Source organism: Ictidomys tridecemlineatus, chromosome 14 (genome assembly GCF_052094955.1).
Source record: "Ictidomys tridecemlineatus isolate mIctTri1 chromosome 14, mIctTri1.hap1, whole genome shotgun sequence".
In the NCBI taxonomy this organism is placed as follows: Eukaryota; Metazoa; Chordata; class Mammalia; order Rodentia; family Sciuridae; genus Ictidomys; species Ictidomys tridecemlineatus.
The window spans coordinates 48,086,067-48,113,612 of record NC_135490.1 but is presented as its reverse complement, the minus strand read 5'-3'; the positions used below and the strand labels follow the sequence as shown (position 1 = coordinate 48,113,612).

The window sequence follows — 27,546 nt, the reverse complement described above, 5'->3', positions numbered from 1 at the left end:
GGCAAGTTCTTATAGGAAAGCAAAAACAAGCAAACAAGACTGTCTTATATGCATTATTTTGTGTAATATTAAATAAGAACTATTTCTACTTAGCTTTGCTACTAATCTGGATATGACTATAATTCCTATACCTGCAAAGTCCTTAGCAAACAGAACAAATCATCTAAGGATATCAAGTGGTACCAGATACTCACATTTTCTGGCCGGAGTCTCTTGGCAGGACACCACCGTCCCTGGGGTGAAGCATGTAATACAGTCCGACTTTGCTTGCATGTTTTCGACTCTGGTAAGTAAAGGAAGAAAGAGATATTATAAAAGAGAAGGAATTTTAAATTCTTTGAAACATAGCCAGTGACCACAAATGCAAAGAGGTACTTTCAGCAGAGAACATTTCGGCATGCTCTTGTGAGTTATGTAGGATACAGTTTCAGATAGATTAAGTGACTTGCCTGAAGTCATAAAACAAATATAATTTCAGGATAACTAAAAACACACTAAGGAAGAAAGGTAAAAGCATTGAGATTGTTTAGCCTTGAGTGAATAATGTATTTAATTTTCTTCAAAAGTAAAACAGGTAAGCAGAGGAAAAAATAACAAGGATTAATTATAATGAAACGAGGCAAAGGGATTTTCTCACTCACTCTGGCTGTCCTACCCTAAGGGCTCAGGGCTGAGGCTTCCATGGGTGCCTGATAGGCACAGTAATGCCCCCACCCCCAAAAGCCCTTTCTTCTGGTTCTCCCAAACCAAAGTCTTATCTCATTAACCAGCTATCAAGAATAACCCTCTGAGGCCTATCATGAGCAAATAAAAGATATTGTACGCATGTCTGGGAACTGGTCAGAGCCCAAGATTCCTGGGAGCAAGCAGAAGCAGGTGAACAAATGAACACCCACCTCTCAGGGACTCATGGGATTGTGGATTTCTAGCTGTGCTAACTGGTCCAAGATTGTCATGGAGAAACTAATCCTTGCTCAGTTTCATCTTTCCCCTATTCCTTTGCTTAACTGAAAGCCCACCTTTCATCATTTTGAAGAACACTGCAGTTCTCACTTGAAAATTCTCCCTGAGGCAGGATGGCAGAGTGAAATAGCAATAAAAAAGTACTCCAGAAGTTCAAAATCCCAGTTTCAGCTCTACCACTCTCTAGCTGTGTATGCTGGACCAATCATTGACTGGAAAGTGTTTATAATCCAAAGAGATTTTTTCCAGGTACAAAATGAATACAATAATATTTTTAGGGTTGCTATGAGAATCAAATCAGACAGTATATCTAAAAAATTGTGATTTGCATTATGCTAATCATTTCTTACTGTTGACTACATCAATTCCAAACATTGAATCCATTTCTAGCTAATTCCAATCCCCTTTCCCTTTTCTTTATATTCTTCTTTTCAAGGTCTTTGTTCCACTTTGCCTTTATTTACACTTGAGTTCTATCCAATCTCTGGCATGATGGTTTACTTTTATGGATTAGCCACAAAGGCAGAGCGATTTTTAGAGAACACACAGTAAGTTGCATCTTGTTTACAGGATACATTGTAAATCCTTTGTGCCTGGCTTTCCTCATTTATCACTTTTTTAATTCCTTTATTCTGCTTTAAGCAAGAAGGCTTCTCTAAACAGTCCCTGGAACTTTTAAGGCCTTTAAAAGGGCTAATCGAATGAGAAGTTTTTAGAGATGTATAAAAGTACTAAAGTGTGATTTGAAATATGTTGTCAACACTTGTGGCCATTTCAACATTCCTAGTAGGTTGTAATCCAGATTATTTGGAGTCTTTCTTTTTTGCCTGAAAAAAAAATTGATAGGACAGAGAAATAAGATCTGTGTGGATGGATGTCAGAGGATTCAACATTATTTCTCATCTTCTGCAAGTTTTGAGTTTGACATAGTACAGACTAGCTTTAAAAAAAAGAACATGCTGATTATTAAAATTTGTATGTTTTCTACCATTTTGTTGGGTTTTGTGGAGGTTGTAGCAATACTAGAAATGCTGCTGCATTCAAAAGAATGAAAAGAAATATTTTAAAAACCTGAAAAATGCTGAATATGGACACAGTCTGGGGTGGTGAAAAAGTGCACACAGATGGTAATTGGTGAAAAGATAAAGTGGTGAGCTCAAATGTGGCCGAAGTAGATTTTCAATTTTGCATTTGTTATCACTGAAAAACCTCTCATTGCAGTTCCTGTATCATCAATCTACTTAAAGCCCTGGATTTCTAGGGAATAAAATTATGGCAAAATGGGAAATCTCATAATGCAACCTGTTTTGTGACTGGTATTTTTCGCTTTTCTAAAGTATTCCGTTCCCCTTGTTTTCAAAAGACTTTCTAGCAATGGCAAAGTTCACAGAGTTACTTAATTCCAGTTTTAAAAAACTCTTAAAAGCCCATTATCTGAAAAGAAAAGGCAAATAAATGGCATGTTCTTCTGTGAAGCCATTAGTGATAAGAGAGGTTGGGATGTGAGGCTTATTAGCAATTTCGATCACTTGGGGACTGTTTTACTCCTTTAGCTCCCCACCTCTGATGTTGGTGAAAGAAGGTTTAATCACAATACAGGTGGGAATCCTGTCTCAGGTTATAGATGAAGAGTGACAGAGCTTTGGCAAATACCTCCTGACTCTACAGTCATTAGAGTGTCTCCTCTGCTTGAGCATATTTTCCCCCCTCATTCCTTCCTCCAGGTTGCCTGAGCCAAATGCAATGCCTTCTCTGTCCAGAAGGCAACCCTGACTTCCAACAAGAAGAACAAATCCTGTGGATAGACCACCACTCAGCGCTGAGAGTTAGAAGTCACCTTCCCGGGTAGACTAATCCCAATCTAAAGCTGCTTCCAATTTGTATTGGTTGACAAAGGGAAAGAGATTCCCATCAGATTGTTCTTGAGCACACTCCAGCCTGGGGCTGTCAACGTGAACCTGCAGCACTACTATTGAGTCTACTCCCTTCTTTTGGCATCATATTTTCCCTGGAAGAATCTCCAAGTCACTTCCAATGTCTGCCTCCAACTGGCTCTTCTCTACCCCTTGTCTACCAGAAATTCCTTGAAATTTGGCACAATAATCTCACTACTTTCAATTCATTCTAAAAAAAAAAAAATTCCCTACCAAAAAAAAAATCTAAATTTAAATTGGAGCAAAGATGTTCACTGTAGCATTACCTAAACCTGAAGGAAAAAAAAAACTTGGGGGACATCTGCGTATGGAATAACAAACTTATTAAAGTTACCATAGAATATCCTTATGGTCAGCAAAGAAATGGGGGAAAAAACACTTTCTACATAATAAATGTTATACTCACACTGTGCATATATTATGATTATAATTATGTACAACTATAAATATATCAATAAGAAGTGGAAAAGGAAAAGAAAAAAGATTTATTAGGTTAGAGGGAGCACGGTTTTCGTATTGTATTTCTATAACAAATTTGCCTGTAATATAAGCATAATAACGATACCTTTACAATGTTCAAGTCATGATTATTTCCACATTAAGTACACTTTTTCTCACAATTATTATAATTACTAAAAAGCATCACTGATCTGGAATGTTTTTAACATGTACTGGCATAATTGATGACATTTCCATCTACTCTTTTTAATAGCTTATTAAAAATCAAAATGCATATTTTTCTCATTGCAATAGTTAGTATTAGATGAGCCTTCATAACCCAAGGGCAATATATTCAAATTCAACTTTAAAACTGCAGTTTGGTACCTACAAATGCCACAGTAAATATCTGTGCTGTCACCATGTGGTTACTTTTGGCCTCTGTGTATGTACAGACACACCAGGACATGGAAGCCACTGCTCTCCCAGAATACACCCAGAAAGGCTGGAGGAAGACATGCATTCAAAACTGGCTCTGTGTCATTCAAACAGACAAGAAAAATAACAAATCCTTATTACTTTTTCAAAGATTTATTAATACTTAAAATTTGCACTGCTTTCCAAAGTTCAAAAAGATAAACAAATTGTCATATAAAGAGAAATTTGAGGAGAAAAAGTACCTCACATGTTAAATGTATGAATCACAAAGTTTCAAGAAAGAAAAAGGACCATTACTTTAAGGGAGAAGCATGAAAAAGAAATAACATTCTTTTCCAATTGCACAGAGTCGATCCCAGGCTCTTTCCTGCATTAATATTTGTATTTTAAGCAAAAGTCATTACTTTCGCTCAAACTGCATCAACTTTAAGCTGCCCAAATAGGCCAGAAATTACCAACTCTTCCATTTTAATTAAAGCCTTTGCCCCCATCCTAGGCATTGCACAGGGTCAGACCTATTTGAAGATTAGTTTCTTTTGTTGAAACAATCTCTTGGCACTCAAAAGAAGTGTCTAAAGTAGAAATTCAGGCCACCTTCTCTTTGGGGGGATAAAGAACAAGACAAACCTCTATTTCAGATGTATTTCTGTGAAAGAAGGGGACAAAACACATAAAAATAGAATGGCTTTGTGCTTCACCTAAATAACCATCTTCCATTATCACACATTCCTCAAAAAAAAAAAATCGAAACTCAAATTTGCTTCCAACAAGGCTACTGATTTCTGGTATTATAAAATGTAGAGATAACAAAGCAAGTTTATATTTGCATAATGCTTCAAGCAGTCTTCAAAGTCCTTTCACATTTATCATCTCCTTTCATCCTCAAATCACAGTTGTGAGGCTGGCAGGAGAGGTGTTATCTCAAATAAGCTTTAGGATCCATTCCTGATTTCCTAGATAAGTCTGCCACCATCTTATTTCATTATAGGCATCTAATTATACCTCTTCCAGAAACCAGTTAAAATAAGCCAAGGACTTCAAGAAAAAGGGAAAACCTGGAGCAGACTGATAATTATAGAAGAGTGATTTCCACAGGCCACCACTTTGAGGTATTTCTACTTGTTCAGGGTAAAGAGGAGCCAATCAGAGAAAGGACAACAAGGGCCAAGGGTTTAACTCACTGGGATGTCCACAGAGTGACTGGCTGTTGAAAAAAGAGGGGCTTCTTCTCATGGAATGGAAGAGGAGGATGTCCTGGCAGATCCCCTTTAAGATTCCATTATTGAAGGCTCTGGACATAAGCCCTGGAAAAGCTGCAGCACAGCTTTGTTATGAAGTCACAGTTAAATGCAGACAAACCAAAGAGAAAAATACATGTGTTAGATTCCCTCTAGTGAGGGGGGATCTTACCATGGTGATGCATCGTCCCTTATTATCACCAGAAGGATGCTGGGTGTATCCTACCATGTACCTAATAGGAAAGATAGGCTAATGAAAAAAGTAGGAAGAGAAAACCAGTCCCTGGAGGAAGGCTTCACCCACAGAGAAAGATAAAACTGCTCTGCTGAACTGCCCAAGGCCCCAGGTTTCTGGTCTCCTACTGGGGGTGCTGGACTACTGAAATTGTCTTTAATCCAGTCCTGGAGTTGAAACTGCACCTCAAGATCCTAAAAAGGAATCAGATGAACCATGAAAGCATGCAAGGCCAATCCACATGAAGCAGGGACACGAGGCAGGCCATAATAAATGTCTATTCTGCCAGGAATGAGTGGCACCTATTTAAAAACATCACTCCATATAAAGGAGAATTTATTTATTTATTTATTTATTTATTTATTTATTTATTTATTTATTTATTCTTATTTTAGCAGTGCTGGGGGTAGAATCCAGGACCTTGCACATGCTAAGCAAGGGCTCCACCACTGAGCTAGAGTCTCTATCCAATGATAATTTTTGAAAAACCCTCAGAGGATTGACAAAGCCGCTTCACAAAACATTTGCTACAATAAACAGAAGTAAATTACAAATTGTGCATTTCTTTTCAATCATTTAATTCAGAAAAACATGAATTGAAGGTAAAAGCTAAACAATGAGATGATTAATGAGGGTCTTTTAAAAAAATGAGAGGATTGATTGAGATGAGATGAGATTTTCACTGTCCAAGTTCACACAATAAGGAAATTAAAAATATCATAGTCTAATTCTGAAGTTCGTTGACTGCAGTTCAATACCGGAATCAACACTGCAGATCTGTATAGAAGTCAAGACTGAGACAATTTTTAGAATGCAGAGAAACAGAATAAAGAAGTAGAGGGAAAATGAATCTAGAACTAACACAAGAAAAACCAGAAGACAGATATTGTGGCTTTAATGGCAGAATGAATAAACAAACAAGTGAAAAAGGATTAAAAGTTCCCCATATAAACTGGTGCAGTGGTGTCTGACTATAATCCCAGCAGCTCAGGAGGCTGAAGCAGGAGGATTGAGAGTTCAAAGCCAGTCTCAGCAAAAGCAAGGCTCTAAGCAACTCAGTGAGATCCTGTCTCTAAATAAAATACAAAATAGCTGGGGATGTTGCTCAGTGGTTGAGTGCCCCTGAGTTCAATCCCTAGTACCCCCCCAAAAAAGTCTATATTTTTAATCTGTAATATATGTATATAAGAGGCACAAAACAAAGTAGGAAAGATCTTTGCAACATGTAAAAGAATGCTTGAATACCTTTGAGATCTAATGCTCTGACAAACTTATATAGAAAAAAAATAATATAAAAATTTAAAAAATTGTAAATAAGACTTGAGGCACCCAAATAGCTAAAGAACACTTACAAAGAAGTTCATCAAATGCTTACGATTTTTAATTAAAGAAACACAAATTTACACCCATGAAATCGGCAAGGGTTTATAAAAATATGCATATCCATATCAGTGAAGATTCAGAAAAACTACTACTCCTGTACAGAGCTAACAGGCATGTAAATTGACACGAGCTTCCTAGATGGAAATTTTGCAAAATATATCCAAAAGGCACTTACTTGATCCAACAATTCAGCATCTATGAATTTATTTCAAGGAAGCAATTAGAAAAATGCATTTCCACTGATTTATAATAATGAAAATGGAAAAATAGAGGCTTTGAAACAAGAGAGATAAATAGTATGATGTATCTATATGACAGATTACCAAGCAGCCATTAGCAGGCATAATATTATTCAATGACATGGAAAATATAAATTTTTTAAAGTAATATTAAGAAAAAATGCAATTTCAAGTCAGAATATAAAGGACACCAAATTGTTTTAACAGAATGTATGTGTGTGTGCGCTTATCTGTATGTATACATAAATAACAGCAAAAGTCTAAGCATACCAAAGAATTAACATTGCCTATGTATATTATGAGTGATTTTTAATTTTATATATGTCTCTTTGAATTTTCCAAGCTTTTTAAAAGATCAGATCATTTCAGTAATCAAAAGGGAAAATATCAGTCTTAGAGGTTCATTCCAACACTAAAAAATCTTCCTCCTAATAGCCTTACCTTGAGATGAGAAATATTAGTCTCAGAACAAAAAAGAAAGAAAGAAATGCCCCACATTCCACAATTTATAAATTCTCAAAGAACAGGGATTATATCTGTTTAGGTCATTGCTGTGTCCCCATAAGCTATCGCCATGCCTGACACGTAGCCAGTGCTCAGTAAGAATTTGTCTAGTGAGTGACTGAACACAGGATAAAAGTATAGGGCAATGCCCAAAGAGCCCTAGACCCTCCATGAAGAAAAGTGCATTTCAAGTCATCATTGTGCAGATTTCCTGGCATTCTAAAAATGAAACCAAGACTATCACCCTACTGTTTCCATTTCTAAACTGCTGCAGTGCAAGTCAGAGGGGAGAGGGAGCCTGCAGTCCAGAGTCCTAAGCAACAACACCTGCAGGCACTTTGCAGCGTGTGGCCTTGGAGGGAAACCTCACAGCAGGTGAACTGATGGAGACTATATTTGAAGCAAAAGCTCTGGAGAAATTAAGGAATTGTTGCAACTGGTGCAAAAGTGGAGATTCAAGGTGGCGGATCCACAGCTACAGACACTGTGGCACATATGGATCTAGCCTGTGGAGGAAGAGAGTTTTGGACAAGGCCAAGTTAATTCCTCCACTGTTTCCAAGAAGCCAGAATGAACAGACACTAGATTGGAGAAGTCTCCCTTAACTTGCCCTCAGACATGTTGGCTGCTTTGGCCAAGGGTCATGTGTCTTTTAGTTTTTGATCATACCATTCTGATAGTTGTGCTGTTATGGACCCAATAGAGTCCCTGCAAGTTCCTATGTCAAAGCCCTAATCTCCAGTGTGACTGCATTTGTAGAAAGGTCCTTTAAGGAGATTACTAAGGTTAAATAAGGTCATAAAAGCCCAATAGGGCTGGTGTTTTAATAAAAAGGGAAAGAAACAGTAGATCTCACCCTGCCCCACCTCCTTTATTTCCTCACTCTCTCCACCCCTCTCTCCACCTTCTTCCTTGTGCCCAGCAGAAAGGCCATATGAGGATAGGACAAGAAAGCGGCCATCTACAAGCCAGTGGCACTTGACCTTGTATTTCTAGCCTCCAGAACCCTAAGAAAATAAACGTTATCTAAGCCCCCAGTTTGTGGTATCTCATTTTGGCAGCTGGAGCTGACAAATACATATGTCATCTTTCTCAACTAAATAGAGACAGCAGAAGACTCCCAGGATAAACCCTCTGAATAATAAAAACATGAAGAAAAAAAAACTTTTATTAAGAGCTATGATGTTATACAATAAAGCAATATTAACTATAATGAAAAATTAGTATATTTAAAGCTCATTGTTAAACTTATCAATGTATTCAAGGCCCCTTTGTAGATGTAAGTTATAGTAGGGTTATATAAACTTTTCAGGTAGACTTATTCAACCTGAATTGTTGAGAGCCATCCATGGGCTATGTGTGGACTACACTGGCACCAAAGTCAAGTGAATAGGAGAATCTTGTGTCTGGGAATGTCCAGTGGAAATTTCCTCTGGACAAGACCACCCAGCTACATTGTAAGTCCTATTCAGCCCTGCCCCAGGTCCCACACAGCATGGGAGATGGGGTGACCTGCTGCATCCCACAGCCTCTCAGAGATGGGTATGACCTGCCAAGATGCCAATCAATATGCTGACTGCCAGACATCACTAAGCAAGACTCTGCCCCTAAAATAATATCCCTGCCTTTGATGTACTGTCTTAAATAAGCCACAGGAACCATTTTTTAGTTGTCCAGCTCCAGTTCCTGTGTGGGCTGAACCTATCAAGTACTCCATCCTTTAAAACTTTAATTCTGACTCTGTCTTTTGTTCTTTACTAATTATTTTAGACTTTAAGTTCTTCAGAGGTTTCATTCCTCTGAGCAGGCAAGAGTTCCAGGGTGAGGTGCTGGCCACCCAATGGTAATGAATGAGTCAAAACAATAATTAAATTTAATTTCAAAATACTATTAATTGCTGACAACCCAAGTGATCCCAGCAAATCCAATGACCTCAAACATCACATTGGCATTACTTTAATATTTCATTTTAATAATCAGTTTTACATTCCTTCTCCGATAGGCAGCTTCTAAAATGGGTCTCAATCATCCTTGCCTCATTGTATTCACATCTTGTGTAATTCTACTCCAAGATTTCATTAATGCATTGAACATTTCAGGCTACCCTCAAAGGAGAGTTATTTCATATTCTGGAAAGCTGTTGAACCCATGCAAGCCCTCTTTTCCCATCCCAGCTTCTGATTAAAATTACTTAAGAAAGAAATAGAATAGAGGAAATATTTTTTTACCAAACGTTGCACACTCCATTTCTTCTACTCTCCAAAAAAAAAAAAAAGACAATATTGTTCACTTTTGATTGGTAAAAAATACAAATTAGCTAAGATCCCAAGGAATCTCGAGGAAAAAAATATATAAGATACATAAAATTAGTACAAGCACTAGAAAAGAGAGCAAAGCAGATTCCAAATTCACCCTCTATACTCTATAGATCATGAGACAAAGATACTGAAGATTATGTTTTCTATGTTTTTGTCACCAAATTATTGACAGTTGGAAGGAAGAGATTCTTTTCTTCTCATATACTGTTGCTTTTGTTAGCCTTGCCCAACCAGCAGCATTTTGCCTCTAAAGTAGAAGTTTATTCCAGTAATTTCAGCTAAATTCAGGATCAATAGTTTCACAGATATAGTGCCTTCCAGTTCTATCATAACCCATCCAATCCTAGATTTTAAAAGTAGCAGTAGCTGGAGACACCACTTCAGCCTCCACTGACAACTTTTGAAAAACCCACAAGTAACATCATAATCAATGACAAAAACTGAAAGCTTTTCCTCTGATATCAGATACAAGGCAGAGATATTCACATTCACCAGTTCTCTTCAACATAGTGTTGGAAATACAAGCAAGAGCAATCAGACAAGAAAAAATAAATAAAACACATCCAATGCGGGTTTCAAGGTGTAACAAGGTGGTTGCTCCATGGTGTGAAACCCAAAAAACAGATAGGCAGCTTCTCAACAAGGTGGGTAAACAAAATATGGGCCAGAGAACTTTATTGTAATTTAATACTCAGCATAAAGAATATTAGGGACTCAGGAGGTTGGATATAATTAAATAAAGAAGAAACCTCCAGTGCCACGTCCACTGCCACAGTGGGAAGCAATAGCCAGAGCAGTCCCTCCACAAGCAAAGTGAGGGGATAAGGGAGAATTAAAGGAATCCACATTTTTAGGAAGCCTGAATCATGTCTGGATATGAAGAGTTTAGAGATCAAAGACACAGCCCAACTGAACTGAAAGGCATGATGCACAATATCCTTGTGCAGGAAAGAACCTGCATCTCTCCCAACTGTGTGCAGAGGACACAGGAAAGAACCATTTTGCAGTCAAGGAATTGGGGCCAGCAAATACGGGAGCCAATTCCTAGCAAACCTGAGTTCAGTCTGAAATAAAAGCCTGGCAAAATCACACTGCAGAACATACAGTGTATTTATGTAACCAGGAGAAAAATCAAACATGGAAAGGGGTTTACATAGAATACTGGTTGTGGAAACCCACTTGCTTTTGCCCTTCCACTCCAATATGGCTGCTTGTAGGAAAGGCTGGGAGAGGCATGCCTGGCTGGGAATTGGAAAGAGCAGGGACAGAAGAAATTGAGTCTGAAGACTGAACCAGCGACCAAGAAACATGAGATTCACAGATAACAGAGAGGCCTAAGAATTCACTCCTTCACCATATCAGTGGAACCTAGGGGAGATCCCTATGGTGCAGTCTTCCAGGGTGGACCAGCAATTTCTGGGTCCTAGAGGTGCACTTATTTAAAATCTCCAGACCAACTGGCATTCATCAAAGTGCCTGGAGCCTACCTAAGCCTAAACCACCTCCAGGAGTTTCACCTTTGAGATTACCTCTCTCACTCCAGCAACCCCTGCCCCCAATGGTGGAGGCAAGCTTCAAATTCCAGACAAGCCCATGTAACACTGTTGAGAAGGGAAGCTGATAATATTCTGAACTCCAAAAACAAAAATTCCTTAATTTTTCATTGAGATCCTTTTTTTCCTATTTCTCTTTTCTCTGTTTAATTATGATCTTAATGATTCATGGACCTTCGTACATATGCATATTTGGTTTTTTTTTCTCATTTCTAGCCTATTTGAAGCCAGTTATTTTCCATTGACCAGTATTTTGAAGACAAGGATGTTTGATTATTTTATTTTTATTTTTAATTTTTAAAATTTTAACTTATGTATATTTTTTTCTCACTAATCTGTTTCCCTTGATTCTCTTATTTTCTTTTTTTCTGCTAACAATCTCTACTATTCTTTCATTCTAGGTTTAATTTTTTACTTCTATCTTCTCTCCTTCTGCCTCATAAACATTACAACCTACATCACTTCTAATCTCTCCCTATCCACCATTTGAAATTGTAAACTGTTTTGCAAATTTACTGTTTTATTTCAGGCAATAACTGATCATGTTATTCCTGTTCATTGTGACAATTAACATTGTAGATGTCATAGCAGGAACTATTTGGTTTAATGTTGTATATCGTTTGCATTGGTTGTTGCTATTATTTGTACCCACCCTAAATGGTGAGGTGCTGGAAACTATCGGGGACACTATAAGTCCACAAGGCAGAAACACTACTATGTGAAGTCCACATTTGTAGATGGGTAGACACACAAACAACATGAAAAAGCAAAAGAACAAATCATCCCAAACAAATCAAGATGCTCTAATAACAGAATCCACTGACACACACTGAAAGAAATGTCAAAGAAAGGTGTTTAGAATGTACATAGTTAAACTGATCTGCTAAGTAACAGATGGTATAAGGAATGAAATTGGTACATATTATTCCAAGACCTCAAATCTAAGAGGTCATCTTGGGATAATATATACCCAATCTCTCAATGAAAATGAATGCCAGCCAAGAATATTACACCAAGCAAAATTAAGCTATAGAATTGATGAAGCAATAAAAACCTTCTGTGATAAACAAAAGTTAAAAGAATTCACAATTAGAAAGCCTGCATTACAAAACATACCTAATAAAATATTACATGAAGAAATTAAACATAAAAGTGAAAACCACCACTGGGAGGAAGTACAGTAGAATAGTCAATCAAAGAAGAAACTAATTCAAACTAAAAACCAAAAATAACTCAAAATGACATAGAATAAAAATAATTTCTCAATAAATATATTGAATATAAATGGCCCAAACACATCAATCAAAAGACATAGTCTAGCAGATTGGATTAAAAAATGAGATGCAACAATATGCTGTCTCCAAAAGACTCATCTCCATAGATAATGACATCCAGACTGAAGCTAAAATGATGGGAAGAACATATCATTCACACGGATTTTGTAAACAAACAGGGTTTATTATCCTCATATCAGATAAAGTGGACTTCAAGCCAAAGTTAAACAGAAGAGACTAAGAAAGACATTTTATACTGCTTCAGGGAATTATACATCAACCAGACATAACAATTGTAAATATTTATGCCCCAAACAATGGAGATTCTACATATATCAAACAAAATGTTCTCAATTTCAAGTATCAAATAGACAACAACACAATAAAACTGGATGACTTTAACAAAACTCCCTCACCACTGGATAGATTCTTTAAAGAAAAACTAAAAAAAAAAAAAGAAGAAGCTATAGAACCTCAAAATACAATTAATAATTTAGACAAAACATAACAGACACATATAGAAAATTTCATCCATCAGTGACTTAATACCTTCTAAGTAACACATGGATCCCCATGAAATAGACCATATCTTAGGCCACAAAGAAACTCTTAGAAAGTAGAGAGAGAGAGAGAGAGAAGAGAGAGAGAGAGAGAGAGAGAGAGAGAGAGAGAGAGAGAGAGAGAGAGAGAGATAATACCTTCATTATTATCAGGTCATATGGATTGGAATCTGAAATCAACAATAAAATGAACAATAGAACCTACAATACCTGCAGACAAAATAACACCATATTGAATGACCAGTGAATAGAAGAAGAAATCAGGGATGGAATTTTACTTAAATATAAATGAGTATATCGATATAGTATATAAAAATATCTGGGACACTATGAAGGCAAGTCAAAGAGGAAAGTTCATTGTATTGAGCTCATTCACTAAAAGAATAGAAAGTCACCAAATAAATAACCTAACATTATATCTCAAAGATATAGAAAAAGTATAACTAATCAACACCAAAAGCAGTAGAAGACAGGAAATAATGAAATCAGAGTAGAAATAAAGAAAACTGAAAAAAAATAATAAAACAAAATGTTATATCTTTGGAAAAATATATAAAATTGGTAAAACCTTAACCAACCTAATAATGTGAGAGAAAACTTACTGAAATTTATAATGAAAAAGACACCACTGAAATAACAAAAATAATCAGACTATTTTGAAAATGTATACTCTAATAAATTAGAAAACCTTGGAAGACAAAAGCAAATTTTTAGAGACATATGACCTACACAAATTGAATCAGGAGGACATAAGAAATTTAAACAGATCAATTTTAAGCAATGAAATTGAACATTCATTAAACCCTACCAGCAAACAAAGGCCTAGGACCAGAGGGATTCTCACCTAAATTCTACCTGACCTTTAAAGAGAACTACCACCAATCCTACTCAAATTATTCCATGAAATGGAAAAGGAATGAACACTCCCAAATTCATTTGATCACCCTGATACCAAAAAACCAGATAAAGATGCATCAGGAAAGAAAACTTCAGACCAATATCCCCAATGAACATAGATACAAAAATTCTTAATAAAATACTGGCACATTGCATACAAAAATATATTAAGAAGATAGTGCACCATACTCAAATGGGGTTCATCTCAAGCATGCAAGGTTGGTTCAACATACAGAAATCAATAAATGTAAACATCAATAGACTTAATAACAAGAATTACATGATTCAATAAATAGATGCAGGAAAAGCATTTGACAAACTACAGCATCCATTCATGACCAAAACACCAGAAAAATTAGGTATGATAGGACCATACCTCAACATGGTAAAAGCTATATATAATAAACCCAAGGCAAACACCATTCTAGAAGGAGAAAAATTGGAAGCATTTCCTCTGCAAACTGGAACAAGACAGGAAGATCCTCTTTCACCACTTCTGTTCAACACAGTACTGAAAAACTTATCAGAGCAATTAGAAGAAAGAGGAAAAGAAAAACTCAACTTATCCTTATTTGCTGACTATATAATTCCCTACATGTAGAAGACCATAAATCTCCACCAGAAAACTTCTAGAACTCAAAATGAATTCAGCAATGTATCAGGATATAAAATTAACACTCATAAATCATTCCATTCCAATATATCAGTGATGAATCACATGATGGAAAATTATCCCATTCGCAATAGCCTCAAAGAAAATAAAATATTTGGGAATCAATCTAACAAAAGAGGTGAAAAAACCTCTACAATAAAAACTACAGAACACTAAAGAAAAAAATCCAAGAAGACCTTAGAAGATGGAAAGATCTCCCATGATTTTGAATAGGCAGAATTAATATGGTCAAAATGGCCATGCTACCAAAAGTACTATCTATACACATTTAATGCAATTACTATTGAGGTTCTGATGACATTCTTCAGAGAAACAGAAAAAGCAGTCATGAAATTCATTTGGAATATAAGAGACCCAGAATAGCCAAAGCAATCTTCAGCAAGTAAAGCAGGAAGCATCAAAATACCAGATTTTATATTATACAATGGTATAGAAGATAAGAGTTACAGACAAGAGACAGTGGGGCACCACCCAGAAATGACCAGCAAGCAGGGAGAAACGTGGCTGCGGATTCTGTGGAATTCTGCTGGCTGAGCCCCCACTGAGCCCTGGGCTGAGTTCGGGATTTCAGATGGGGAAGGAAGCGGTACAGTTCTATCCCCCACAACGAAAACTCCACCAAGAAACCAGCGGCCACCATCTTGGAGAGCTTAAGTAACCACCACCACTCTCCCACAGATTGCAAAAATAAAACAGGTGTGTGCTACTCAGCTCATTTCCCATACAGCAGGAAATTCACATAAAATCTCTCCTAGACTTTCTGGGGGAGGGATTATCAAAGCGAGCCTGCATAAAGACTCGGGGAAAACTAGAGACACCTGACCAATCAAAATCCCAACGGCATTTCTTGTAGAAATAGATAAAGCAATCATGAGATTCATATGGAAAAACAAAAGACTCAGAATAGCAAAAGCAATTCTAAGCAGGAAGTGTGAATCTGGAGCTATAGCGATACCAGAGTTCAAACTGTACTACAAAGCAATAGTAACAAAAACAGCGTGGTACTGGTACCAAAACAGGCAGGTGGACCAATGGTACAGAATAGAGGACACAGAAACCAATCCACAAAAGTACAACTTTCTTATATTTGAAAAAGGGGCTAAAAGCATGCAATGGAGGAAGGATAGCATCTTCAACAAATAGTGTTAGGAAAACTGGAAATCCATATGCAACAAAATGAAACTGAATCTCCTCCTCTTGCCATGCACAAAAGTTAACTCAAGGTGGATCAAAAAGCTAAATATCAAATCAGAGACTGTGCGCCTGATAGAAGAAAAAGTTGGCTCCGATCTACATATTGTGGGGTCGGGCTCCAAATTCTTTAATAGGACACCCATAGCTCAAGAGTTTATAACAAGAATCAACAAATGGGACTTACTTAAACTGAAACAATAAGAGAGGTAAATAGGGAGCCTACATCATGGAAACAAATTTTTAATCCTCACACTTCAGATAGAGCCCTAATATCCAGAGTATACAAAGAACTCAAAAAATTAAACAATAAGATAACAAATAACCCAATCAACAAATGGGCCAAAGACCTGAACAGACACTTCTCAGAGGAGGACATACAATCAATCAACAAGTACATGAAAAAATGTTCACCATCTTTAGCAGTCAGAGAAATGCAAATCAAAACCACTCTAAGATACCATCTCACTCCAGTAAGATTGGCAGCCATTATGAAGTAAAACAACAACAAGTGCTGGCAAGGATGTGGGGAAAAGGGTACACTCTTATATTTTTTTAATAGAAAAGGATGAATTTCTTGACTAATATCACCACAAATTTATCAATTTTATTAGTTTTCTACTGTACCAAGCTTCAGATTTCAAATGATTTCTCTTTTTTCTATATCCATAACTTGTGCTCCCTAACCTTATTTCCTGTATTCTACTTTTTTTTGTTTAACTTGTTCTTTTCTTTATACTGTCTTGACATAAATGTCTTGATTATTTATTCTCACTATTCATATTTTCCAAGTATTCACTTAATGGCCAGCGAAGGCTTTAACTGAGCTTATGAAATTGAGATTAATACTGAACACATATTTTTTCTAGTTTCTACTCTTTTCTCTGATCATGGGTTATTAAGAAGCTTAATTCCCAAAAGACATGAATCGTCTTCTTCTTCTTCTGATGATGATGATGATAATCCTTTTTGATAATACTTTCTAGCATAAATCCACTGCAGTAAGAGAACACATACTATAAACATACTAACACATGGTTATGGTTAATTATGGCTATTATGGTTGGCATCACATGTGGCCAATTAGAGTGGTCTTAGGCCACTATAATACCTCAGCAGTAAGAACCATAGAAATATGGACTTTGGACATAACCAATGCTGAGCTGATCTCAGCAGGCCATGGACTTCAGTGTGTGACACAAAATTGCCACATTCCTGGTCATAAGCAGAACTCAGGAGCCTGGGGATAGAGTTCTTGAGTTCCTGACCACAAGACAATGATTGTGGATGAGGTATTTGGACTACCCTTTCTCCAGGGAGAGGTTTGTAGGCACAGACTACCCTTTCTAGATCCCCTTCCCCAATTCATTTTGAACAACACATCAACTACAGAGTTGGGACAAACCTGGGCTTGGGTTGGACAAGTTGCAAAAACAACTGACCATGGACCACAGAGCTGGAGATCCTATAGGAATCCTGTTCCAGAAGCTGGGCAGCTGCCTATCTTTCCCCCACCTTCCATGGAACCTCTCCATTTCTCTTAGCTCCCACTCTTGCACTTTGACTGCACCCCAGGATTAAAATCTTAGACTCATTCCCCACAACTCCACAGTCACAGTGCTGTCTGACTCTTCATTTTACTTCAATTCTGGGTTCCTTGGTGAAGACTGAGTATTCAGGGAGAGGCCAAACTACCTTAGTCTAGACTAACCAAGCATCCAGGAAAGGCCAGTACACAGAAACAAGAGGGATTCTACTGATGACTCTCAACCCCACTTGATTACAATAACAAAGAAAGAAAGAAGAAGAAGAAAAGCACATTAAGCTAACTCCCTTAACAACAGTTCAAAAGAAAAGCAGATCAAGTTAAAACATGATAGGATAAGCAAATACAGTGAAGAAGATCAAGCAGCTTAACTCAAATTGGGTTCTGAAAGCTATGATGTGCATGGCAACCATTTTGCAGTGACCACAGCTAGCCAGCAACCCTAGAAGAAATTAAATCAATACAGCTCCTCCCCACCTTCAGTCAGCAACAAATAAAACCAGCAGGAATACCTCTGAGATGGCATATCTCAATTATCAGTCTAAAAGAAACTTGCAGAGATAACTACTATCTGAAAGTTACTGAACCCCCTCCCCATCACAGGAGACAAGGGGAATAAGAAGCACCAGAGCTGAGAGCTCATCACTCCCAGGGAGTGTTAGCCCTGACCAAGCACCCAACACAACCTGCATGGGAGCTCAGACAACCACAGCTGACATTCCATCTTCATAAATGACAGATAAAAAGCCCATGAGCTACACCACACAGAGGCTTCTGTCAGCAACAGAAAAGAAAGAAAATGTGGAGTTTTATTCTGTCATAAAGAAAGAAATTTATGGCATCTTCTAGTAAATGGATGAAACAACATGCTAAATGAAATAAGCCAGACGCAGAACTCAAGGGTCAAATGTTTTCATTTTCTTTCTTTCTTTCTTTCTTTGGTACCAGGGATTGCACTCAGGGGCACTCGACCACTGAGCCACATCCCCAGCTCTATTTTGTTTTATTAAGACACAGCGTCTCACTGAGCTGCTTAGCACCTCACCATAGCTAAGGCTGGCTTTGAACTCAAAATCCTCCTGTCTCAGCCTCCCAAGGTGCTGGGATTATAGGTTTGTGGCAAGATCCCAGCTCAAATGTTTTCTCTCATTTGTTAAAGCTAGAACAAACAAAGGGAGAGAAAGTGATGGAATCCTATAGAAATAAAACAGACTTCAGTAAAACAGAGGAAGTGGATTGATAGGGAGATAGGAGAGATAGGGAAAGAAAAGATTTGATAAACTGTATCTTCAATTTTTTAATATCTGATTGTTTTGTGGATCTGAATCAACTATTTTGTTGGGCATGGTGGTTCACGCATGTAATCCCAGCAGCATGAGAGGCTGAGGTAGGTGGATCATAAGTCAAGGCAAGTTTTAGCAATTTAGCAAGGCTCTAATCTTACCTAGAAATATTCTGTCTCAAAATAAAAAATAAAAATAGGGTTTGTGATGTGGCTCAGTGGTTAAATGCCTCTGGATTCAATCCCTGGTATTAAAAAAAAAAAATAAATCCATTGTTTTTGTTTTGCTAACCACTTTTCAAGGTTAATTATTTCCTTATGGATTATGAGTTCATATATTGCTGATACTAATCTGTAGGAATCATGAGGTATCCTTCTTAAAAGCTGCATTTTTTTTAATCATCAATGTCATCAGTTATGGGCCAGAAATTCACCTGGGATTCCTTGGCCAGCTTCTCTCAAGGTCAAGCAACAACTATTTTAAAAAAAATATTCTTTTATTTTCAAGAAAAAAAATACAATTTTCTTCCATCAGATGCCCTCAGTTCTTACCAATCTTGGAAAAATGTAACCTCATGGATTAATATATAATCAAAATATAAATCTATATAAGATTTGAAGTATAGTCATGAATTCTCAATATGAGGATTTTGTTCATCTGTTTTTCTTTTTTTAATATATCTAGAACTAAGAAGAAAACAGATGATAACTTGTTTTCTCCCTTTGCTTGAAAGAAGTGGCATATTTGTTGTGTAGACTTCCCTTCCAATTAGACTAATGCAGTTAAATATTACTATTAGGTAGGGGTTGAGAGTTTTGAGGGAGTTGTAACATATCTGTTCCTGGAGGGTATAATCCTCTGACAAAAGAAAAGTAGCCAATTATTTTTAAAAAGAGTGCTGGGAGCCCTAAGACTCCAGAGGCTGAGGCAGGAAGATTACAAGTTCAAAGCCAGCCTCAGCAAAAGCAAGGCACTAAGAAACTCAGTGAGACCCTGTCTCCAAATAAAATACAAAATAATGATGGGGATATGGCTCAGTGTTCGAGTGCCCCCTCTGTTCAATCCACAGTGCAAAAAAAAACAAAAAACAAAAACAAAAAAACACCCAATTCGAAATAACAGATCAGTAGAAAAAAGGGAAGGGAACATAAGAAGGGGGGAGGGGAGGAAAAAGGGAAGCCCTGGGAACTGAATCAGAACAAATTATATTTCATGCTTTTATACTTATATCAAAATGAATCGTATTGTCATGTATAACTAAAAGACCCAATAAAAAAAAGTAGCCAACAAGCTTCAGGAAATAAGATGCTTATCTTGCAAAAGTAACAGATTCTATCTATATATACAAAGTAGATTAACAAAAACTGCTTACATATATTTTTTAAAATGGATTAATTAAAAATGAAAAATAAATGGGTGAAATTTTTCACAGTATCACTGAACTTAAAGATAAATGTCAAATAATTTGAAAATAATAATGTATAAAATAGTATATACCAAATTTTTATCCACAACAATATGCAATTAAAGATACCGAGAGAATAATGATGAGGCATATTCATTTTTCTCAAAAACACACAACATGAGTCTTGAGAAACTTATGAAACTTTACATTGCACTGAAATTATATCCAGAGATAATAATGTGTAACTGCCAACTATAATGTCAGGCCCAGTTTACAAATAGAAAATTTATGTACTATTCAGAGGATTACAGTTCAAAAAGTGTTGTGATAGCAAGAGTTTTCAGTTAGACTTTCCAAGCTATATATCTAGGCATCTTACTTTCCTAATAATTAAAATGAAAATGTAGGTCTATAATCTAGAGAACTATTTTTCTTATTCTTGTCATAATTATCCTACTAAACATTTATGTGGGCACATTTTCTACTACCAATTTTTAAGAAACTACTTTTAGTTTAGAAAAAAATTACTAAAGTTTACCATCAGTGGCAGTTCACTACAGCCTGTTGTGTTATTTGTGGCAAGTTTATAGGTCTCTGTGGAGGAAAAATTCATCACTTTGTTTTACATGTACCTTATGTAAATCACAAAAATTTTCCATTTTGAATTCTCTTGAAACAAAGACTTATGTTTTTATCTAAATTATCTATAATGGGAGAAACAGCATATTTTATATTACTTATGTATAATCCCATGTATGAAAATTAATGTTTTTAGTCCTATATTCACATCTCCCTTTTTTCAAGCATACCAATGAACACAAATTCATTCTCTAATAATTTTAACAGTCATGCAGGTCCTTCATGAAAAGTAAAATAATGATAACATTTGCAAGTCACAAATTCAGCTCTGAAAGCACTTCGTAACAAAATTATATGAAATAAGTGGAAATAAAAGAGTTAACATGGGTATAGCTTTTTTTTCCTTCATGCGGTGATATATCAGACTCAGCATAAATGACTCTTTTTCCTGAGTGAGGAATATTAATTTGATTACTTTTTTCTTCATAAATCATGTGTATAAATCCTGATAGAGCATCAATTGGTTGGTTCGATTCCATATGAAACATCTTTGAATTGTATTATTCCCCTGAATGTTAAAATAATTCAAAGAAAGTCTGAAATTATTCTACCAAAACTATAATTCTAATGAGAAATTTTGGCCAGATTTGTTTTTCGATTTTTTTTTTTTAAGATTTAAATGTTACCTTTGTTTTTCAACTTTATTCCTTTGGTCTTTGAGGTTTCATATCAGAAACAGACTACTATATCACAATGTATTTTGCTTTCTGTTACAAATATTTTTTAATCATTTTACCAAAAGCACATAGTGGCATGGATTTGTGTTCTTACACAGGCAAGGGACCCCCTTTCTAGTGTGTAGATTTTCAGAGCATATCTGCAGGGTCTGTTAGTCTTGTGTCCCTTTTCTCTGAAACACTAACTCTGATACCTAATGTTCATGTGTGCTGAACTGAAGGTACTACATGTCTAAAAATGATTGCATGCAGAGCCAAACTGTCTATTGGTCTAAGGCGTTGTACAATTGGCAATTATTGTAGAAAATTAAGAAATAGGTATAGACTGAGGAGTGGGATATAGCTGGGTCAAAGGTGGTTCTATTCCCAGTTTTCCAAGGAATCTCCATACTGTTTTCCATATTGGTGGCACCATTTTGCAGTTCCACCAGCAATGCACAAGTGTGCCTTTTCCCCCACATCCTCCTCAACACTTATTGTTGTTTGTATTCTTAATAGCTGCCATTCTGACTGGAGTGAGATGAAATCTTAGAGAAGTATACAGCCACATCAATGTTTATAGCAGCACAATTCACAATAGGTAAACTGTGGAACCAACCTAGATGCCCTTCAGTAGATGAATGGATAAAGAAAATTTAGCATATATACACAATGGAATATTACTCAGAAATAAAAGAGAATAAAATCAAGGCATTTGCAGGTAAATGGATGGAGTTAGAGAATATAATGCTAAGTGAAGTTTTAGCCAATCCGAAAAAACCAAAAGCCAAATGTTTTCTCTGATATAAGGAGAATAATTCATAGTGAGGTTGGGAGGTGGGGCATGGGAAGATTAGACAAATTCTAGATAGGGCAAAGGGGTGGGAGGAGAAGGGAGGGGGAATGGGGGTAGAAAAGATTTTGGAATGAGATGGACATCATGACCCTAAGTACATGTAAGAAGACATGAATGGTGAGAATATACTTTGTGTACAACCAGAGATATGAAAAATTGTGCTCTATATGTGTGATATGAATTGTAATATATTCTGCTATCATATATAACAAATTAGAATTTTTAAAAAATTTTAAAAGGACAAAAATGGAATTTGGGCAAACTAAAAAAGTTATGGAGAGATCAACACTCCCTAAACTCCAGACTCATCAAAGTCAATAAGCAGCAGATCCTTTTGGTATCAACAAAGCCTCTCATCAGGAAGCAAAGCTGCTAGGGTCCCAATGTGGTTTTATTAGTTATTCTGATTCATCCTTAGGGAATTGAAATATAAAAGTGATTATAGAGTGAGAAAACATATATGAAGAATTAATTTGTAATTGAAAGAGTGGCAAATTGAATATCTTTAAATTATGAACAACCTGAGTCCTGAACAAGTGTTGAGTGTCACAAGAGAATTTATAAAACCTGCAACATATCCATTATAATTGCAGTTCATCTGAAAAACAAAAATACATAAAGTAAAACAAGTGGATAAATTCATTTTTAAAATTTACTTCCCAGTATGACATTTATATTTATTCATATTAAAAAATCCTAAGACTTACCTGAGCTAACAAAGGCTCAGAATGTTCGGTGCCATTTTTGTCATAAGAATAAATAAGAGATGATGGAGATAAAAACGATCTAGGCAAAAATAAAAACAAGCTCAAATGAAACAGAAAAAGTAGAAAACATACTCTTCATACGCAAATTGTCTATGGGTTGAGGAATTCAAAGTATGACCAATCAACTGTTTATAGACTGTTCTCCAAATATTTCCAACTAGAGTTATAATACTAAAATGCAAGTCCATGAAAAAACAAATCACTAAACATATAAAATAAAAATCATGTAGGCCCCATTTCTAGCATAGAACTTTCGAATCTATGTCTTTATCATTCATTGATTTCATATGTTACTCTTGAATCTCAAAATTGAAATGTAGCATTTTAAAAGATTTGTTTTCTTTCACTACAAATTCATATAAACTAAGCTTAGCTATGCACAAAATTCATTTAGATATTGGTTAAATTTTCTTTTATTCCTCTCAGTAATCATTCAAAAACTCAACACCACTCCTATCAATCATTCCAGAAACACTCCATGTGCCAGTCCTCACTCCTTCACTTCCAGAGGATTACTTCTTTTTATTTAAAGCAGTTCTTTAGGTGCTGAGGATGTGGCTCAAGTGGTAGCGCGCTCGCCTGGCATGCGTGTGGCCTGGGTTCAATTCTCAGCACCACATACAAAACAAAGATGTTGTGTCCACCAATAACTAAAAAACAAATATTGAAAAATTCTCTCTCCCTCTCTCACTCTATCTTTAAAAAAAACTTCTATTGTCAGAAGTTGAATATGGCATTTTCAAGTCATTACCATCCTAAATAACTCTCCCTTGGCCCTTTGCCCTATATTTTTCAATTCTTAACAAATTTTATCAAAAGAATAATTGTTATGGTTTGGATGTGAGGTGTCCCCAAAAAGCTCATGTATGAGACAATGCAAGAAATCTTCGAGGTGAAATGATTGGGTTATGAGATTCTTACACTCAATCAGTGGAATAATGCCATAATAGGGATTAACTGTGTGTTAACTGTAGGTAGGTAGGGTGTGCCAGGACGGTGGTAGGTTTTTGGGTTAATGGCTTTAGTATATATAATTTGTCCATGGTGAGTATAGCATTCTCCCCATATCTATCTATCTATCTATCTATCTCCTCCTCCCCCTTCCTAATTGTCGTGTCTGACCTGTTTTTCTTCCCCACAGTCTTCTGCCTTTATGTTCTGCCTCACCTCAGCACGCCCTCCCCCCACCAGAATAGAGCCAATTGTGTATTACTGAGACCTCTGACATGTGAACCCCCTAATAAACGTCTCCTCCTTAAAATTGTCCTTGTCATGTCTTTTGGTTACAACAGTGAAAAGCTGACTAAATCAGTAGTCTAACACATATACTCCACTTTGTCAATTATTAGTCACCCTGAAACTTCTCTGTAAAATATTCATAGCCATGTATAGGTCAAATCCAAAAGATTTAAAATGCACTGCCATATTCAACTTCTGACTTCTATTTGAAAATCAGGACCACTCAGTCCAATCATTTAATTTACATTCACTTCATTCTTCTGCTTCTCTTCCTACTTCACTGGCTGCTCCAGTTTCATCTTCTATGTTAGCTACATTTTTTTTCTACCTTTCACAGAAATATTGGTCTTTCTCTGGGCTTAGACTTTAGCCTCTAATCTGTTCATAGACATAACTCTCATCAAAAATTTCAATATAGCCAAATTATCACTTACTGGTAAATCTATATCCCTATGCCTATATTTATCTGTCCAGTAGGAAAAATCCACTTGGATATGTTATAAGCACTAAAGCTCACTCTTTCCTCATACAAATATCTCCCTTGTTCATATCCTCTGTTCATATCCCTCATTTGGTTACATCATAAGCTATCCATTTACTTGAGCAACAACTAAATTATATCTGAGGTTCCCCACTGTTTCTCAATCGTTCTATCAAATCTGTCTTGAGGTTCACTGAATATTTTTTTGCAGTGCTATAATTGGTGATGCACCATCATCACTCACCTAAACTATTAGTTATGTTATCAGTCACCCTACCTTTGGTATTTCACCCCTATAAGACTCAATTGGACTATACAAGTACATGAGTAAAGCTATTTTTGTCTCCCAATATCCTCAAACAGACTCCAACCTTATTTTTCAGAATCTGTTACCTCTATCCTTCAGAAAAATTTATTATTTAGTAATTCACATTGACTTTTTGCATATCAAAAACAACAACACCACTACTCTGTCTCACATGTACTTATTTTGAAAATGATTTTCTCTCTTTATGGAATGCCAGCACCACTGCCGCACCCCATTCCTATTGCTATTCTTCATATATATATATATATATATATATATATATATATATATAGCTATATATCTTCTCTCAATGCACAAGTTATCTCTTTCCTCTTTCTAATAAGATTTCTTTGATTTCCAAACATTACGACTTATACATTTATCATAATAAAATACTATAATAAAATTTTTTCTCTATTAATGTATCTCCTTGAACTATACATTTGACTATGTATCATATTTTATTCTTTTTTCTGCCTAGTACTTTGCTCAATACCCAATTTACAATAGGTATCTATATATTTGAATTAAAATGATTCTAATCATAACTAAGTTTTACAATCAAGAAAACAAAGAATTAAAATTTGAAAAGATGAAATAATTACTTACTGCTTTTTAAGATGAACAAAATATGGTTTTCCTTCTATTGTAATGATATAAGCAATCTATAACAAGAGTATCCAAAAATTTCAGTTAGATTTATAAATAATATGTGTTAAACTATGTACTTTTTAGTACTTATATTTTTTTACCATACGATTTATTTTTATTTTTTTTAGTCATACATAACAGCAGAATGTATTTTGACATATAATACATACATGGAATGTACATACATCAGTCATAATGTCTATTATATTCTGTTCCCCTTCCTATCCCCCCTACTCTAGTACTTATATTTTAAAAGATTGACAGAATTAACAATAATATGTAACCATTTTATTTGCTTCCCTATGTGTATATCTGAGGCTTCAGGAGTCTGAACCAGTAATAAAGGACCCATTATTTTGCATCATTACATTTCTGGGTGAACACTTACCTGATGTCAACTGTTATCTTTTGACTTAGAATCCACCAGTTCACCCATGCCAAAGACAAATTTCATGATTCACTTCACTCACATTACCTTAATCCTGTCTTGGGGGAAATTCAGTTTTGTTATCCACTTAATTTCCATATTTTTGGATTCTTATCCCTAAAGTCCTTCATCTTCAAAGAAATAAAGTCTCATGCATATTCACACACATTGAAATGTTCTGCTGTGAACCTATTCTAAGCTGTCATCTCTGCCTCCTGCAGCAGTGGTGTCACATTAAAAAGGCAACTTAACATAATCTAAGGTTTAAAAATATTATTCCCAGGTCAGTAGAATTGAGGGAAGGGAACAGGAGAAAGAGGAGAGGGAAGGAAAAGTAGAAATACTTTATCTATTACTGAGACCTCTTATAATTCAAGAAAATTATATTCCATGCTTTTATAGTTATGTCAAATGCATCCTAATGTGTAACTAAAATATTTTAAAAATTTGCATATATAATAATATGATATAATAATTATATAATCCGCAATTACTCTATTTTCTCGATCGTGTTTTGCATCTGTTGATGAAATCCTTTCAGGAACAGTGGTGTGAAGAAAGCTTTTGTGCGACTCTAAAAATAAAAAGAAGTGATTTTATTTTAGTACCTGTGATTTTACATTATTTATTCCTAAGTCTATTTCTGCATTTCTTTCTCTACATTAAATAATCTACACATCTCTTCCTTTTTACCATTTTTCTAGTCCTTTTTATCTCCAAATTTCTAAACCCTTTCTTGTCAATATCTCAAGTTTTATTCTCTCTCTCTCTCTCTCTCTCTCTCTCTCACACACACACACACACACACACACACACACACACACACACACACACAATTCAGCAGTTTGACAGCTAGCTAAAGTACTTAGTACCAAATTAGTGTTGTGACAGGAGCAGAAATGAGAAAACAAACTAATTAAAAAAGGGAGGTCATTTGCAGGAAAGCATGTAGATTACCAGATATAGGAATAATCTGCAATTTCCAAACCAGAAAATCATTGAGTTTCTTCATGGTGATTAGCAGAATTTTGTATGGGAAGGTGGGTGAGGGAGGCACAGTTTTGTCCATTTTGCACATAAGAACGCTGTCCCAGAGAAGTGAAAGTATTCTCCACCAGAGGCAGCCTTTCTGGTTTCACTTTTTGGTAGAAGCAAGTGGCAAGGAGAAATCGCGTGGGAGATCATGGAGCCACACCTCCTGCCTGGATCTGGGATGGGAAGGGAGACACCCCCCCCCAGCTAAATGAACACAGTCCACACTCAGAAGCCCAGGCTGGGAGAGGGGGACAAGTGTGTGCACTCACTGCGGCCTGCGTGCAGCCCACCAAGTCCTGTGAGAAGCACCACAAGAAGTAACATGGCTCCGGTGTCATGGAGCCCGTCTGTGTAACAGCAGTTGAGACATTGAAGCAAGTGCAGGAGCAGCTCGCGCCAAGCAGCGGCGCGAGAAG

At 36.1% G+C, this 27,546-nt stretch overlaps 1 long non-coding RNA gene across 2 annotated transcripts; it reads right to left on the bottom strand.

Moving 5' to 3' along the window:
* Positions 1-194: 194 nt before the first annotated feature.
* Positions 195-27,498, bottom strand: LOC144370608 (uncharacterized). 2 transcript variants are annotated; one of them, XR_013430518.1, is made up of 5 exons: positions 27,400-27,498; positions 26,590-26,669; positions 25,627-25,682; positions 22,931-23,009; positions 195-283 (listed from the first exon to the last, which is right to left on the bottom strand). It is a non-coding gene; the product is annotated as an uncharacterized LOC144370608 (long non-coding RNA). The 2 variants fall into 2 exon arrangements; XR_013430517.1 differs by lacking the exon at positions 195-283 and adding an exon at positions 21,432-22,821.
* Positions 27,499-27,546: the final 48 nt, after the last annotated feature.